Source organism: Bubalus kerabau, chromosome 21, assembly GCF_029407905.1.
Source record: "Bubalus kerabau isolate K-KA32 ecotype Philippines breed swamp buffalo chromosome 21, PCC_UOA_SB_1v2, whole genome shotgun sequence".
In the NCBI taxonomy this organism is placed as follows: domain Eukaryota; kingdom Metazoa; phylum Chordata; class Mammalia; order Artiodactyla; family Bovidae; genus Bubalus; species Bubalus kerabau.
This window is the reverse complement of record NC_073644.1, coordinates 51,152,023-51,167,459: the sequence shown is the minus strand read 5'-3', so window position 1 is coordinate 51,167,459 and position 15,437 is coordinate 51,152,023. Positions and strand designations below refer to the sequence as shown.

The following is a 15,437-nucleotide window of genomic DNA, read 5'->3' as shown; positions in this document are numbered from 1 at the left end:
TTTTTTTTTTTGAAGTTTAAAAATTTAAACTTAAAAATTTTTGAAGTTGAAAAAGTTTAGGGGTTTTAAAAGTTTTTTTTTTATAAAATTAAGAAACTTTTAATTTTATAACAGTTTTAGATTTACAAAATTACTGTGCAGATAGTACAGCGAGTTCCCGTGTACTTCACACTTAGCTGTCTTTGTTTTGAACATCTTCTAGTCATATGGTACATTTGTCCACATAAAATAACTGATTTGGATATACTGCCATTTACTAAATAACCATTCTTCATCATATTTCCTTAGTTTTCTTCTAAAGTCACTTCCTCTTCTAGGATCCCATACGTGATAATAAATTACACTGAATTGTCATGTCTACTAAGTTGCCATATCTGACAGTCTCTAAGACATTTTTGCTGACCTTGAGAGTTTTCGGGAGCACCGGTCATATGGTTTTGCAGAATGTCCCTTAATTGGGATATATCTGAACTTTTTCTCATGATTATAGTAGAGTAATGTGTTTTGGGGAAGATCACAGAAGTAAAGTGTCACTTTCATCACATTCAATCAAGGCTACATACTATCAATATAACTTACTATTGATTTTAACTTTGATCATCTGACTTGAGATAGTGTTTGTTAAGTTTCTCCATTTTAAAGAAACTCTTCTTTTTTTTCTTCCTTTCCACAATTTTCTCTTTGAACGAGAGTCACTATGCATAGTCCGTTCTTAAGAAATAGGGAGTTACATTAATAAATTATTTAAAATTTTCCCACACGGGAGATTTGTTTATTTTTTCTCTTTGGTTTACCCAATCAATTATTTATTTATATTACTATGAACTTATTTTATACTTTGGGTTATGACCCAGTACTACTTTACTTTGTTGCTTAAATTGTTCCAGTTTTTGCCATTGGGAACTCTTTCTATTGGCTCTTGTATTCCTCTGGCATTCCCCCATTACTGTGTGCCTTAGCAGTTTATTAATTCTCTGGCACTACAAGATGCTCTAGGCTCATTTTGTGTATTTTCTGCTTGAGTCCTAGAACCAACCACTTCTCTAAGGAGACCGAGCTCCTTTTATTGAAGAAATGGTATTGGAAACCAAGATCTGGGCACTAGTGTGATCATTGCTTCGGGGGTGACATTTCTTCTGGGCTTTCTCAGATGATAGAGCAAGGATATCACATGCTCAGTTGCTCAGTCATGTCCAACTCTTTGTGACCCCATAGACTGTAGCTTGCCAGGCTTCACTGTCCATGGAATTTTCCAGGCAAACATACTGGAGTGGATTGTCATTTCCTACTCCAGGGGATCTTCCTGACCAGGGAATCAAACCTGTGTTTCCTACGTCTCCTGCATTGACAGGCAGATTCTTTACCACTGCACCACCTGGGAGGCCTATATATAGATAGATAGATAGATATAGATAGGTAGATATATCTATATCTATATAGATAGATATATCTATATAGATCTATATCTATATAGATAGACATAATAAACTGAGTATGTGTGTGTGTATATATATATATATGTATCTGTAAATGTTTCTGTATTAGGTAAACATGAGTTCATAGTGATGTCTCCAATACTAATCCATTACCACATGGATCATTCTAGCCTTTGCTTATTTTAACTGTCCATTGAAATAGTGAGAAACCTGGCTCCCACCATATGCCATTCATTTATTTAATATTTAGTTCCTTTATACATGTGTAATAATTTCAGAGTTGTCAACCTATATTCTTGTGGGAAATAACTTTATCAGTTCCAGTTCTTATGTACAGAACGTGTATACAGAATCCAGTTCTTATGTGCAGAACGTGTGTACAGAATCCAGTTCTTATGTGCAGAACGTGTGTACAGAATCCAGTTCTTATGTGCAGAACGTGTGTACAGAATCCAGTTCTTATGTGCAGAACGTGTGTACAGAATCCAGTTCTTATGTGCAGAAGAAGATCACAGAAGTGAAGTGTCAATGTCATCACGATAAATCAAGGCTACATACTATCAGTATGATTTATTATTGATTTTCCTTTAGTTTTATGTACTTTGCTTATATTCAAAGTGACTTAGGTCAGCCCTTTATTTCCCACCCCCTTCAGTGAACTCGTTTTTATATGTAATGCTTTTAGATTCTAGTGTCATATTCTGAATTCTATCCTAGGATATCTCCTTTTTCTCATATATGAAAATTTCGTCTTTGTGCTGTCAAGTTTTGTGGATTTTGACACGTGTTTGACGTCTTGTTTTCACCATTACAGTATTGTACAGAATAGTTTCACCATCATACACATCTCCTGCGTGTCACATGTTTTACTCTGTCTCCCCTGACCCCTTGGTAATCACTGATCTGTTTACCGTCCTATAGTTTTGCCTTTCCAGGATGTCATATAATTGAAATCATGCAGTATGTAGTTTTTCAAATTGGTTCTTTCATTTAGCAATACACATTTAAGATTCATCCATATCTTCTTGAGGCTTGGTAGCTCATTTCTTATTGTTCCTGAGTAATATCTCATTCTATGAATGTGCTACAGATTGTTTATCCACTCAATTATTGAAAGATATCTTGATTGCTTCCAAGTTTTGGCAATTAAATTTTTTTTTAATTATTTATTTATTTGGTTTTGTGGGGTCTTAGTTGCAAGCCTGCGGAATCTTCATTGAGGTGTTTGAACTCTCAGTTGTGTCATCTAAAGTGGGGTCTACTTCTCCGACCAGGGATTGAACCCAGGCCTCCTGCACTGGGAGCACAGAGTCTTAGCCATTGGACCACCAGGGAAGTCCCCAGTTTTGGGCAGTTTGAATAAAGCTGCCATAAGCATTCACATACAGGTTTTTATGTGGGCAAAAGTTTTCAAATGAGCTGGGTGTACACCTAAGAGGATTATACTTGGATCATATGGTAACGTATGTTTCACTTTGTAAAATAGTTGCCAAAATGTCTTCCCTAGTGACTGTATCATCTCGTATTTTCTGCACCAACCACTGAGATCTTATTGCTCCACCTTATTGACAACAGTTGGTATGGTCAGTTTTGGGGTTTTAACCATTCTAAGGTATGTAGTGATATTTCATCATTGTTTTGATTTGCAGCTCACTCATCACAAATGCTGCTGAGGATCTTTTCATACACTTATTCGCCATCCGTATATCTTCTTTGGTGAGGTATCTATTTGCCCATTTTAAAACTGGCTTATTTGTCTTCTCATTATTAAGTTTTAAGAGTTGTTGTTGTTGTTTTGGTATATTTTGGTATAGAAGTATTGGTATTGGGTTTCCATGTTGGCTCAGTAAAGAATCTGCTTGCCAATGCAGGAGACATGGGTTCAATCCCTGATCCAGGAAGATCCCACATGACAAGGAGCAGCTAAGCCCATGAGCCACAGCTATTGAACCTGTGCTCTAAAGCCTAGGAACCACAACTACTGAGACCATGTGTTGCAACTCCTGAAGCCCGTGCACCTGGAGCGTGTGCTCTGCAACAACAGAAGCCACCGCAATGAGAGGCCGGGCACCACCAGAGAGGAGCCCCCGCTCACTGCAGCTAGAGAAAAGTCTTCGCAGAAATGAAGACCCGGCACAGCCAAAATAAATTGAAGAAATTATATATATATAAGAAGTATTGGTATTACAAGTTATTACTTGATATTATAAGTCCTTTCTGAGATATATGTTTTGTAGATATTTTCCCCCTTGTCTGAGGAGACATTGGGAGAAAGACAAGCAATCTGGGGGTTTTCTTTCATGGATCACAAATTTTTTAAATGGAAGAAAGTTCAACTTAGCAATTGTTTTCCTTTCAAATATCTGTGCTTTTCAAAACTTTTGCTATTGATGTCATATTTTAAAACTCACCAGCAAACCCAAGTTCATGGAGATTTTCTATTGTGTTTTCAACAAGAAGTTTTAGAGTTTCACATTTTAAATTTAAGTCTGTGATCAATTTTGACTTTTCACGTGAGGTATAAAGTCTATTTCTAACTGGACTGTGTGTGTGTGTGTGTGTGTGTGTGTGTGTGTGTGTGCGTAGTTGCAATCCAATTGTTACAGCATCATTTGTTGACAAGACTTTCCATTTTCAATTAAGTTGCCTTTGCTCTTTTGTCAAAGATGAGTTATCTACATTTGTGTGGGCCTTTTCCTAGGCTGTCAGTTCTGTTTTATTGATCTATGTGTCTCTTCTTTCACTGTTCACTTCACATCTTGTTTTGATTACTGTAGCCTTATAGTCAATTTGGTAATTAGGTAGCGTGAGTCTTTCAGCTTTGTTCTTCTATATTTTGTTGGTTATGCAAGATCTTTTGCTTTTCTGTATAAACTTTAGAATCAGTTTGTCAAGAACTACAAGATAGCTTTCTGGGATTTTGATTGAGATTATGTTGAGTCTATAGATAAAGTTGGGAAGGACTGGCATTTTAATATTGAGTCTTCTGATGCAGGAATGTGTTCTGTTCTTGGTTTTTCTTTTTGGACCCAGTATTCTAAGATGTCGTAATGATGTACTTTGCCTTACAGTGGATCTGTTTCTGTCGGTGTGCTCATGTTTTTATCCAAGAACCCACATGGCTGGCCTTTGCAGTCTGCAAACTCTGTACCTTCTCTTCATTTCCCGGTTTTTGTAGATTAAATTTACTGTTTTTTTATGCCCCCCATTCAGTTCCCTCTTTTCTAAGACTCTCATTTGGAGAGTGGACCTTCTGAACTGGATTTCTAATTCTCTTTTCTTCTTTCTATCTCTTCATCTTTTTACTTTATAGGATGTTTTCTCAGCTTTACCTTCCAACCCTCTATTGGGATTTAATCTGTTATATTTTTAATTCATAAGGATTCCTTTTATGTTGTTATTCTCTGAATGTTTTTATAGCATCCTATTTTATGATTCCAGTATTACCTCTTTGAAGAAGTTCATGATAGAATTTTGACACTTTATTCAGTTATCTGGCTATTCTTGCTTATCTGCACACATTTAAGAATTGCAATGCAGGTGGGATTTGATGACCATGGGTTTCACTGGAGAAAAATCTGGCTGGGCCTTTCTCTTGTGGAGTCTTAAGTGTTATGCAGTATTTATTTTTATTCTTTAAACTGAAGTATTGTTGACATACAATATTATATTAATTTCAGATATCCAACAGAGTGATTCAACATTTGTATACATTATGAATCAATTACCATGCTAAGTCTAGTAACCATTGTCACCATGCAAGCTTATTGCAATATTTTTGACTATATTCCCTATTCAGTACACTACGTTCCTGTGACTTATTTATTTTATAACTGGAAGTTTGTACACCTTAATCATCTTCACCTGTTTCACCCAACCCTCATCCGCCTGCCTTCTGGTGACCACCAGTTTGTTCTCTGTATCTATGAGCCTGTTTCTCTTTTAAGTTCCACATATAAGTAAGATCATATGGTATTTGCCTTTCTCTGTCTAACTTATTTCACTTAGCATGAGACCCTCTAGGACCATTCATGTTGTCACAAATGGGAACATTCCATTCTATTCTATGGGTAATATTCCATTGTATTGATATATGGGTCATATATCAATGATCATATATATATATATCATATCTGCTTTACCCACTCATCTATAGATGAACTCTCAGGTTCCCCTATATCTTGGCTATTGTGAATAATGCTGCAGTGAACATTGGGGTACATGTATCTTTTTGAGTTAATGTTTTCAGAAGTGGAATTGCTAGATCATATTGTAGTTCTATTTTTAATTTTTTGATGAACCTCCATACTATTTTGCATAGTGGCTGTAGCAGTTGATATTCCCACCAACAGTACACAAGGGTTCTCTTTTCTCCACAACCTTGGCAGCTCTTGTTTTTTATTGTCGTTCTGATGATAGCCATTCTGACAGGTGTGAGGTGATATCTCAGTGTGGTTTTCATCTGCATGTCCCTGATGATTAGTGATGTTGAGCATCTTTTCATGTGTCTTTTGGCCATCTGTGTGTCTTCCTTGGAGAAATGTCTCTTCAGGTCCTCTGCCCATTTCTTAATCATAGTGTTTATTTTTATTTTTTTTTATATTGAGTCGTATGAGATGAAGTCTTTCTTAAATCAAGACGTCTTTTTTTTTTTTTGTAGTCAAGTTGGGGTCCTCAGAAGGCTCATCTTGCCTTTCGCCTAGAGAGTAGAATCCTGAGGGTTGGTGCTCTGAGTTCCCAGGGGAGAAGGGGTATCAGTAACCAGAATGCATGTGAATGTTCTTTAATCCCTCTGTTTTCAGCAAAGCAGGTATATGTCTTCGATTCTGCTGGGCGTCTTCCAGGCAAGAAAGCCTCTGTTTATTTCAAAGAATAGACCTCCATTTTCTGCTGGGCTGGGCAAAGGGCCACTGCTAGTCAGGCAAAGAATCTGGACTCTAACTGTTCCCCAAACAGGTTGCCAACGAACCTTCTTTGTTTTATCCCTCACCCCTTCGCTCCTCCTTCCTTTTCTGCCCCCCAGCTAGGGACTGAATCCATGCCCCCAGCAGTGGAAGTGTGGAGTCTTAACTACTGAACTGCTAGGGAAGTCTTCTCCTGTTTTCAAGAGGATTGGTACCACTAGTTTCTGAACTGTTAATGGGTTTTTGCTGTTTAGATTGGATTGGTACTCAGCTTCCCCAACAGCTGACTTAGAACTCAGATTCTAGGGATTCCCAGGACATTCACCACTTGTTCATCTGATTTCCAGCTTCCAAAATTCTGTTACAGAAACAGACTTACAGAATTAGAGAACGAACTTATGGTTACCACGGAGGAAGTGTAGGGGGATGGGATAGTTAAGGAGTTTGGATTGATATGTACACACTGATATGTTTAAAATGGATAATCACCAAGAACCTACTGTATAGCACATGTAACTCTATTCAATATTATGTAGCAACCTAAATGGAAAAGAACTTGAAAAGAATAGATACATGTGTATGTATAACCGAATCACTTTGCTGCACACCTGAAACTATCACAGCATTGCTAATCAACCATGTGTGTATTAGTTGCTCAGTCATGTCCATCTGACTCTTTGTGACCCCATGGACTGTAGCCCTTCAGGCTCTTCTGTCTGTGGGATTCTCCAAGCAAGAATACTGGAGTGGGTTGCCATGCCCTTCTCCAGGGGATCTTCCCCACCCAGGGATCGAGCCCAGGTCTCCCACATTACAGGCAGATTCTTTACCATGTGAGCCACCTGGGAAGCCTAATCAACTGTATTCTAATATAAATATGTTTAACATCTTATATTTTACAAAATATGTTTAATAAACATTATACAAAATATGTTTAACATCTAAAAAAGCAAACCCAATTCTGTTACTTTTCTCTCCTCTTTGGTTCTTCCCATCTTTGTCTGTTTATACTAACTTAAAAAAAGAAGAAGATCATTCCAGTAGGGTTTGGGGAGGAAGCAGAAATAATAGATGCATATGTCTAACTTGCCATATTTACCTGGTAAGGCTGACATTCAAGCCCAGCATCTGCTCTCATTTGGCCAGGATTAGGCCTTAGCATTTGTTACAGATTTTAATATTATCCCTGTCCAGACATGGTTTCTCCTAGTCATCCTTTCGGGTGAGTTCAGATGTCACCCTCTGTGCCCTGCTTTATTCTGTTCTTCCTTCCACCCCCACCCCCAAGAAAACTTGGCCGTCTCTTCTCCTGAGCTCTCATAGACTTTGCCTTCATTGCTCTCACTGCATTTTCTGACGATAATGTGTATATCTGCTTTGCCCTCTTGGGCCAGGAGCTTTGGAGGGAGTGGGAGGGGGCACCTCTTGTTTGTCTTTAGAGCTCCATCACCGATCCACTACTCAGACAGCAATGAGTGGTGCATGAACAAAAGCAAAACCAGGTGATTGGTGGGGTGATGCTCTGGGGGTGGGCTTGGCTGGAGGCACCCCCCTCCCCATCTCCTGTGATCTGCATGCAGGGCTGGAGTGGAAGCCCAGGCTGGGTGTCTGAGGGCTTATCTCAGCCCTCTTTCAGGCCTTGGATTCATTCTTTCTTTTTCTCAGCCCTGACCTTTTTCCTGAAGACTTTGTCCACGTGCCTGAGTTTGCGAATAGAAATATTGAGAACACAGTGGGGCTGGGAGGTGCTGCGCCCTAACGATCTCTTCCCTTTTCAGTGTTCCTGTGCACCAAAGGCAGGGCCGTGCTGGGTGGGGACTAGTGCGCAGTCACGGAGGAGGTGTCATTATCCTGTAATTGACATGCAGGGCAGTTCTCTTCCCTGAGGCAGGCCCAGAGCATTAGCAGAATGACAGCAACATGTACAGAGCCCGGCCCCCTTGCTGGACAGGTCTTAGAGTGACACAAAGGCAGGGAATGAAGCTGAGAGGGTTCTACAGCCCACATGGCAGGGGTACAGAGTGGCAGCCTCTGGGGCTGCAGGCTCTGGGCTCTGCCGGCCTCCCCAGGCAGGGGCTGCTCTCCCCGACTGTGACAGAGGTTGGTGGGGGGCACCCAGAATGTCACAGCTGACTGACAGCCCTGCTTCTAGCAATGGTGCCTGGCCTTGGGCTGATTTGAGGCAACCAGGGGCCTTTCTTCGGCCTCAGATGTCATGCCCCTAAATGGTAATTAGCCAAGTGCAGCTGAGTCACTTGGGACATCAGAGTTTAGCAAATGAAATGCCTTTTCCGTCACACCTGCATAGTGAGACTAGAGAGGCCTGGAAGCCTCTCCACAACGATTCTCTCCACATCATTGTCCTAGTCATAGACTCGAGGACTCTTTTGATACCCAGCTTAGAAGTAGGGCAATAAAAGATGATTTCTTTGAGTCAAGACATTATCCTATTTAAAGTACAAGGAGCCTTAAGAACACATTGAACCAGTAGCCATCACCTAATGTGGATTAGTTTAATGTACTCTTTAAACTGCTAGAACTAGACATTTTAGACTGCTTCAGCTTCAGAGCTTCTCAAAGTGTGCTTCCCAGACCAGCAACATCAACATCACTGGGGAACTTGTTAGAAATGCAAAGCGTCCAGTCCCAGCCCAGAAATGCAGAATCAGGAACTCTGGGGTTGGGCCTCAGTCATCTGTGTTTACCTGCCCTCCAGGTGATTCTGATGCACACTTCAGTTGGAGAAAGCCTGCTCTTCAAGGTTAGGAAAGCTTAAGAAAGCCCCAGATGGTGAGGGACTTGCCTGGGGTCACTAAGCCAGTTGATGGCACAGCTGTCATTTTCAAATGGCAATTAGTTGCCAGGATCTGGGGAAGAATTCACATTTATGGAGGGCTCTCTCTGTGCAAGTCGCATAGCAGGAGTGTTGTGCTCATTGCAATCCTGAAAACTGTTCCCAGTTTGCAGAGGAAGAAGTCAGTAGAGGATAGAGACAGATTTCAATCCTGATCTTTTTGTTTGTTTGTCTTCTTCTGCATTTACGCTTGTTGTGTGGGTACATGTGCTCACATGTAGATGGTGGAGATCCTGCTGGGTAGGGGTGGGGCACTCTAAGTGGTCCCGTTGGCATTCTGAGGACGCTCCTCTCTTGAGAGTGCTTCCTACTTAGTCCCTTCCCAGCTTCGTTTCTGGCTGGGTCCTGATTCTAGTCTGGAGCAACAGAATGAGAGACCATCCCCCTACCCCCAGCCTTTCTTGCCCACCGTGTTTCCAGCTTGGCCTGGAAATTTGACTTCCTAGTTGAGCTCCTGCTTTTAAGTGCCGTTGCTGTTCAAGGGAGGCCAGAGCCTTACCAGTGTGACCAGCACACCAGTCAAAGGGTCTGGGGTGAGGGAGGGGTTTCCCACATCTGGGATGGGAAGCTAGGCTGCTCCTGAGTTAGAGCCAGGGCAGAGAAGACTCCAAGTGGTGTGGGAGGGGGAGCACAGGCGAAGCCAAACAGAAGAGGAAATTAAAGAGGCTCGAGTCTTCCTCCAGCTTCCTTCGCTGCATTTTTGGCAGGGATCGGCAAAGCTGGCCTGCCTGTAACTTTCCAGTCTGTCTGCTCATTGTCTTGCCCAGAAATACCAGATAAAAGAGACTGCGGAATGAGGAGTGAGGAGCTCGGGTCCCGCCCTCAGGATATTCCACCGACATTAACTCTCTTTCAGGCCAGCACTCAACTCTCGCCTGGGCGTCGTGATGGGTGGATTAGTGGAGGGTCAGGAAAGGCATGTCTCCAGAGCATTCCTCACCACTGGCTGGATGTCTGTTCCACTGCCTGAAATTCCTTGGTGAGCACTGCTCCATTGAGTGTCCCGTGGTCTCATATTAAAGTAGAATGCCCGAGGAAGTGTAATACTTCATACCTTGCTGGTGGATGACTTACTAGGTTCTAGTTAAATGGGTAAGTGGTCAGGGGAAATGGATGGGGTGCTCTGAGTGGAGGCCTCTGGGAAAGAGAGGGACTACAGGAAGAGCAGGTAGGATGGCTGAAATGGCTTTGCCATGCTCAGAACCACGTAACCTGGTGCTGCGAGAGACCCGAGATGACAGAGAGGGGACTCCCTTGGCCAGGGACATTGAGGCAATGGGGGACAGAGCCAGCCAGAGCTGGCCTGTTAGAGCTCTTTCTAGAGCCCAGGGTAATTATGGGTCGTTTTATTCCTCACTCCAAGCCTCTTCTTTTCGTGAAGAGCTCCTACAACTTGTTTGAATCTCTCTCTCAAGCAGAGGTGATCTTCCCCAGGAATTGCATGTAGGCTCTATTTGTGTGCTCATTAACCATCTTCTGAAGGAATGGATGTTGAGGAAGGCTCTAGGAAAACAAAGATGGGGAGAACACTCCCCTTGTCTTTGTGGAGTTCACAGCTCAGTGGGCAGCGCCCAAAGTCAAACACAAAAGCTGAGATACAGGATGAGCAAGGGACTCTCTGGGAGCTGGAGAGGGGGTGCCTCCAGTGAGGAAGAAGCTGCCCCCAGCTCTTCCATGGAAAGCTGGAGTTGGGGGCTGCTTGAGCTGGGAGTTGAAGAGTGAGTAGGAGTTTGCTAAGCAGATGGAGGGGTGGGAGTGGAGAGAGATAAGGGTGTTCTAGATAGAGGGGACATCCTGAGGGAGAAGAGGCATAGCTCTTCCAGAACCTACAAATATGGTTGAATCACAGTTACTGTAAGAGTGTGTTTAGGGGAGGGCCAAGAGTCAGTCCAGATATGGGGTCTGGGCCAGGCCATAAAAGGCATTGAGCATGGCTACACTAAAGGGTTTGGACTTATATCCTGAGGGCAATGGCTCCCCACTGGAAAGTTTATTAGTCAGTCAATGCTAACTGTCCAATAAGCAACCCCTAACATGTTAATAGCTCAATGATTCTACTCCAGTGATGTCTGCTGAGACCTTCAGAGTGACAGTGGGAGAAAAGAGAAGGGTGGAGAAAGCATGCTGACTCCTAGCACCCCCAACCTGGAAGTGACATGTGGAGTTTCACTCTTACCCTGTTCAATTTGGCTAGAACCAGGCACATGGCTCCAGCCTAACTGCAAAGGAGTCTGGGAAATGCTGGGAGGCACAGGCATGCCAGGAGAGTGCTATGGTCTGAGGTGTGATTTGGGATGTTCACTGTGGCTACAGATTAAAGGGCTGCAAGCTTGGAGACAGGGCAGGAGGCTCTTCCAATTGTCTGGTGACAAGGCTCTCCCTGCTCCCAATTCTCTGCAGACTGTAGTCAGCTGAGCCTTCAGGTGGGAAGAAAAATGAGTGGAGACAGCCATGAGGGAGACAGACGGCTCGAGGGTGATGGGAGGTCAGCAATGGGCCTGTTGATGGGTGCAAGGGTTAGGCACACATAGGGCTACAGGACTCGCATTGGGCCTGACTGGGCTGGAGATGTTATTTGCATCTTTAGAGTTCAGGGCCTCCTGCCTCCTAACCCCTCATTCACAAATCTCTGGAACCCCTTACTTATTATTTGCGGGGTGAGTGAGCATGTGGTGAATGGAGCCACGGGTGGGAGTGAAGGGGCTTGGAGAAAGAAGGGATTGGATGGAAACATCCCTGGGAAAGAGTGGCCTTGAATGGCCTGTTTTCCAAGGTGATGGCATTTCTCTAGTGTTCCTGAGCTTCATTGCCACCTGTTTGTACCTCTGAGGTATAATGCTCACTACCACTTTGGAAGGACTGCTGGGTAGTCCAGAGGAAGCATTTGCTCATTAACATCTGCATATCTGTGCTTGTTTTAACCCAGTGCCTGGGTGTGTCCCCACTGCCGCCTTTCACTGGTGATACCATGGTGGCAGCAGGCCTTCTGCCCTGCCTTTGCTCTCCTGGTTGCCCTGTCTGAGGTCCGGCTCTCATGCCAACCTAAGGAACAGATGTCCCAAAGCTGGTAGCAAGGAGGAGACCTGAGTTCTGGTTTGAACTAGGCAGCTAACTTTCTGGATGATCTTGCAAAGTCATCCTGTATTTCTGGGCTTCAGTTTCTTCTTCTGGTGGGTGGGCATGGAAATTTTAAATGAAAGATTTTCAAGCTCTGACATTTCCAGCTCTACAGGATGGAAGCTGAACATCCTAAGGGCTGAGGAGGAATACCAGGAGGCTTCTTGGGAGATTCCAGAAGGTGGTCTGGGCTTGGCAGAGCTCACTAGTTGTTCCTGAGGCTGCAGAAAATGGTGGTGTGGGTCTCAAGTGTAGGCCTCTGCCTTCTCTTGCCTCTTTGGGAAATGAATGTCTTTGAGAAGTGGGTAAGAGCCACAGACCATCTCTCCAGAAAAGCCTGTGGTGTGCACAGAACCATGTACCATACATATATCCTCTTTTATGTTTAATTTCAGGGGCATGGCCTTCCTAAAATGCAGCTTGGCTACCTGCCAGCCCTTATCTCCTTAGTGAGTTCTCAGTTCCTTTTATACATTCAGTGCTTGCTCCTAGGCCAAGCTGGGGAAGAGCTTCAGGAGCCAAAGGAAAGGCCTCAGAGGTATTTTCTCTGAACTCACAAAGGACTGGATGAGGCTGGTCCAAAGAGAGGCAGAAAGTCAGTGCAAATGTAGATGGTGATAGCTGAAGGCACTTGATAGGTGGGGTGTCTGTGTGTGTTTGTCTGAGAGAGGGGGAGAAAGAGCGAGAAAAGGAGAATGTGTATACTGGCATTCTTGCTTTGATAACACATCTTCTGGGAGGGATTCTCTACTCTTTTGTAATTAAGCTTTTTATTTTGAGATAATTAGAGATTCGCATGCAGTTATAAAAAATAATACAGAGGAATCCCTTGTATCCTTAACCTAGTTTTCTCCATTGGCAATATCTTATAAAATATAATACAGAATCACAATTAGGATATTGATACAATTAAGAAGCAGAATATTTTCATCACCACATGGGTCTCTCCTGTCCCCATTTCATAGCCATGTCCACTTCCCTTCTCTGCTCTGATTCTTTACTTAACCTCTGAAAACTAATAATCTGTTCTTCATTTCCATAATTTTATCATTTCAAGAATGTTATGTAAATGTAATAATATAGTAAAAGTGCAACTTTCTGAGACAGACTTTTTTTACTGTGTAATTCCCTGGAGATTCATCCAGGTTGGTACATTTACCAGTAGTTTGTTCCTTTTTATTACTGAGTAGTGATCCGTGGTATGGATGAACCATGATTAGCTTAACAATTCACCCATTTCAAGGACATATGGATTCCTCTTTGACTCACAGATTATTTAGAAGTACACTGATTTGTTTCCAAGTGTTTAGAGGTTTTCCTGTTATCTTGCTGTTATGATTTCTAGTTTGATTCCCCTGAGGTCAGAGAACACACTCTATATGAAATAGAAAATGAATTCTGTATGAAAATTCAGCTCTTTTGAACTTATTTAGATTTGTTTTATGGCCTAGGATATAGTCTATCTTGGCGTATGTTCTTTGAGCACTTGAGAAAAATGTACATTTTGCTATTACTGGGTGGAGTATTCTGGAAATGTTGATTAGATTTTGTTGGCTGATGGTGTTTTTGAGTTTTTCTTTTTCTTTTTTTTTTTAGTTTTTCCATATCCTTGCTGATTGCCTAGTTTTATTCATTTTTGAGAGAGGAATGTTGAAATCTGAAAATGTAAGTGTGGATTTATGTTTTTATTCTTTTCAGCTCTATCAGGTTTTGCTTCACATATTTTGTATCTCTATTTGATGCATGTGAATTTAGGATTGCTATGACTTCTTGGTGGATTAACCTTTTATCATTATATTATATTCCTCTCTGTACTCACTTCAGCAGCACATATGCTAAAATTGGAACAATACAGAGAAGATAAGCATGCCCCTGAACAAGGATGACACACAAATTTATGAAGTGTTCCATATTTTTGTTAATATGATTGTGATCATTCTATCTGTAATAGTGTCAATAATAAAAATAAAGTTAAAAAATATTCCTCTTTGTCTCTGGTAATGTTTCCCCCTGAAGTCTAATTTATCTCCTATTTATATAACCATTTTTTTTCTTTTGATTAATGTCTATATGATATATGCATTTGCATCCTTTTATTTTCAACCTGCCTATATCATTTTACTCCAAGTGAATGTCTTATTGACAGAATAGTGATTCATGTTTTTAAACTGGTATCTTTAGATTATTCACTTTTAATGTAATTAGTGATGTTTTATGCAATTTTATATTTTTTGTTTGTTCTTGCTTTCATGTTTATTTTCTTTTTCCCTGCTTTTTCATGTGTTACCTAAGCATTTTTAAATATTCCACTTTGACTTACCTATAATATTTTTCAGTTTATATTGTTTGCTTAGTCTTTTTAGTGATATGTACATTATGTGGACATGACAATACATCATTCTGGTGTCATCATTTTACCAATTTGAGCAAATTATAGAAACTTTACCTTCCTGTATGTCTTTTTAACCTTCTCCTGATTATAAGGTGATAGTCTGAAATATTTCCTCTACATATATTTAAAACTACATTAGTGTTATAATTTTTGCTTCAACTATCAAATATCAATTAGAAGTTTAAGAGGAGGAATAAATCAGTTTTGTATTTACCTACACTTTTACTTAAGTATGTTCTTCTTTCTGATATTCAAAGATTTCTTCAATCATTTCTTTTTTCTTTTTTTTTCTAAAGAACTTCCTTTAGCCACTCTTTTAGGAGATAGGTCCGTTAGCAACAAATTATCTTAATTTTCTTTCATCTCAGAATAAATTTATTTCCCCTTCATCCCTAAAGGATATTTTCACTGGATATAGAATTCTGGGTTGATAGTTCTTTTCACACTTGAAAAATGTTGTTCTGCTTATTTGGGTCTCCATGGTTTCTGGCGAGAAATCTGCTATCATTCTAATTGTTTCCCCATATTGGTAGGTGTAATTTCTCTAGTGCTGTTTTCAAGATTTTTTTCTGTGTCTTTGTTTTCAGAAGTTTGACTGTGATGTGTCATGATGTGGATTTATTTCAGTTTATTTCATTTAAAAATTCTTTCATCTTCTTGAATCTGTGTCTTTCTCCAAATTTGAGGGATTTTTATTATTGGGCACGTTTTCAGCCCACCCTTTTTCTCCTTTG

At 41.2% G+C, this 15,437-nt stretch overlaps 1 protein-coding gene and 1 non-coding gene across 2 annotated transcripts in view; both read left to right on the top strand.

Annotated features, from left to right (window-relative positions):
- ZBTB7C (zinc finger and BTB domain containing 7C) overlaps positions 1-15,437 on the top strand; it is a 382,485-nt gene that overhangs the window by 30,854 nt on the left and 336,194 nt on the right. The gene's annotated exons all lie outside the window — the stretch shown is intronic.
- Positions 14,123-14,228, top strand: LOC129636352 (U6 spliceosomal RNA). Its single transcript, XR_008706893.1, has one exon. It is a non-coding gene; the product is annotated as a U6 spliceosomal RNA (small nuclear RNA).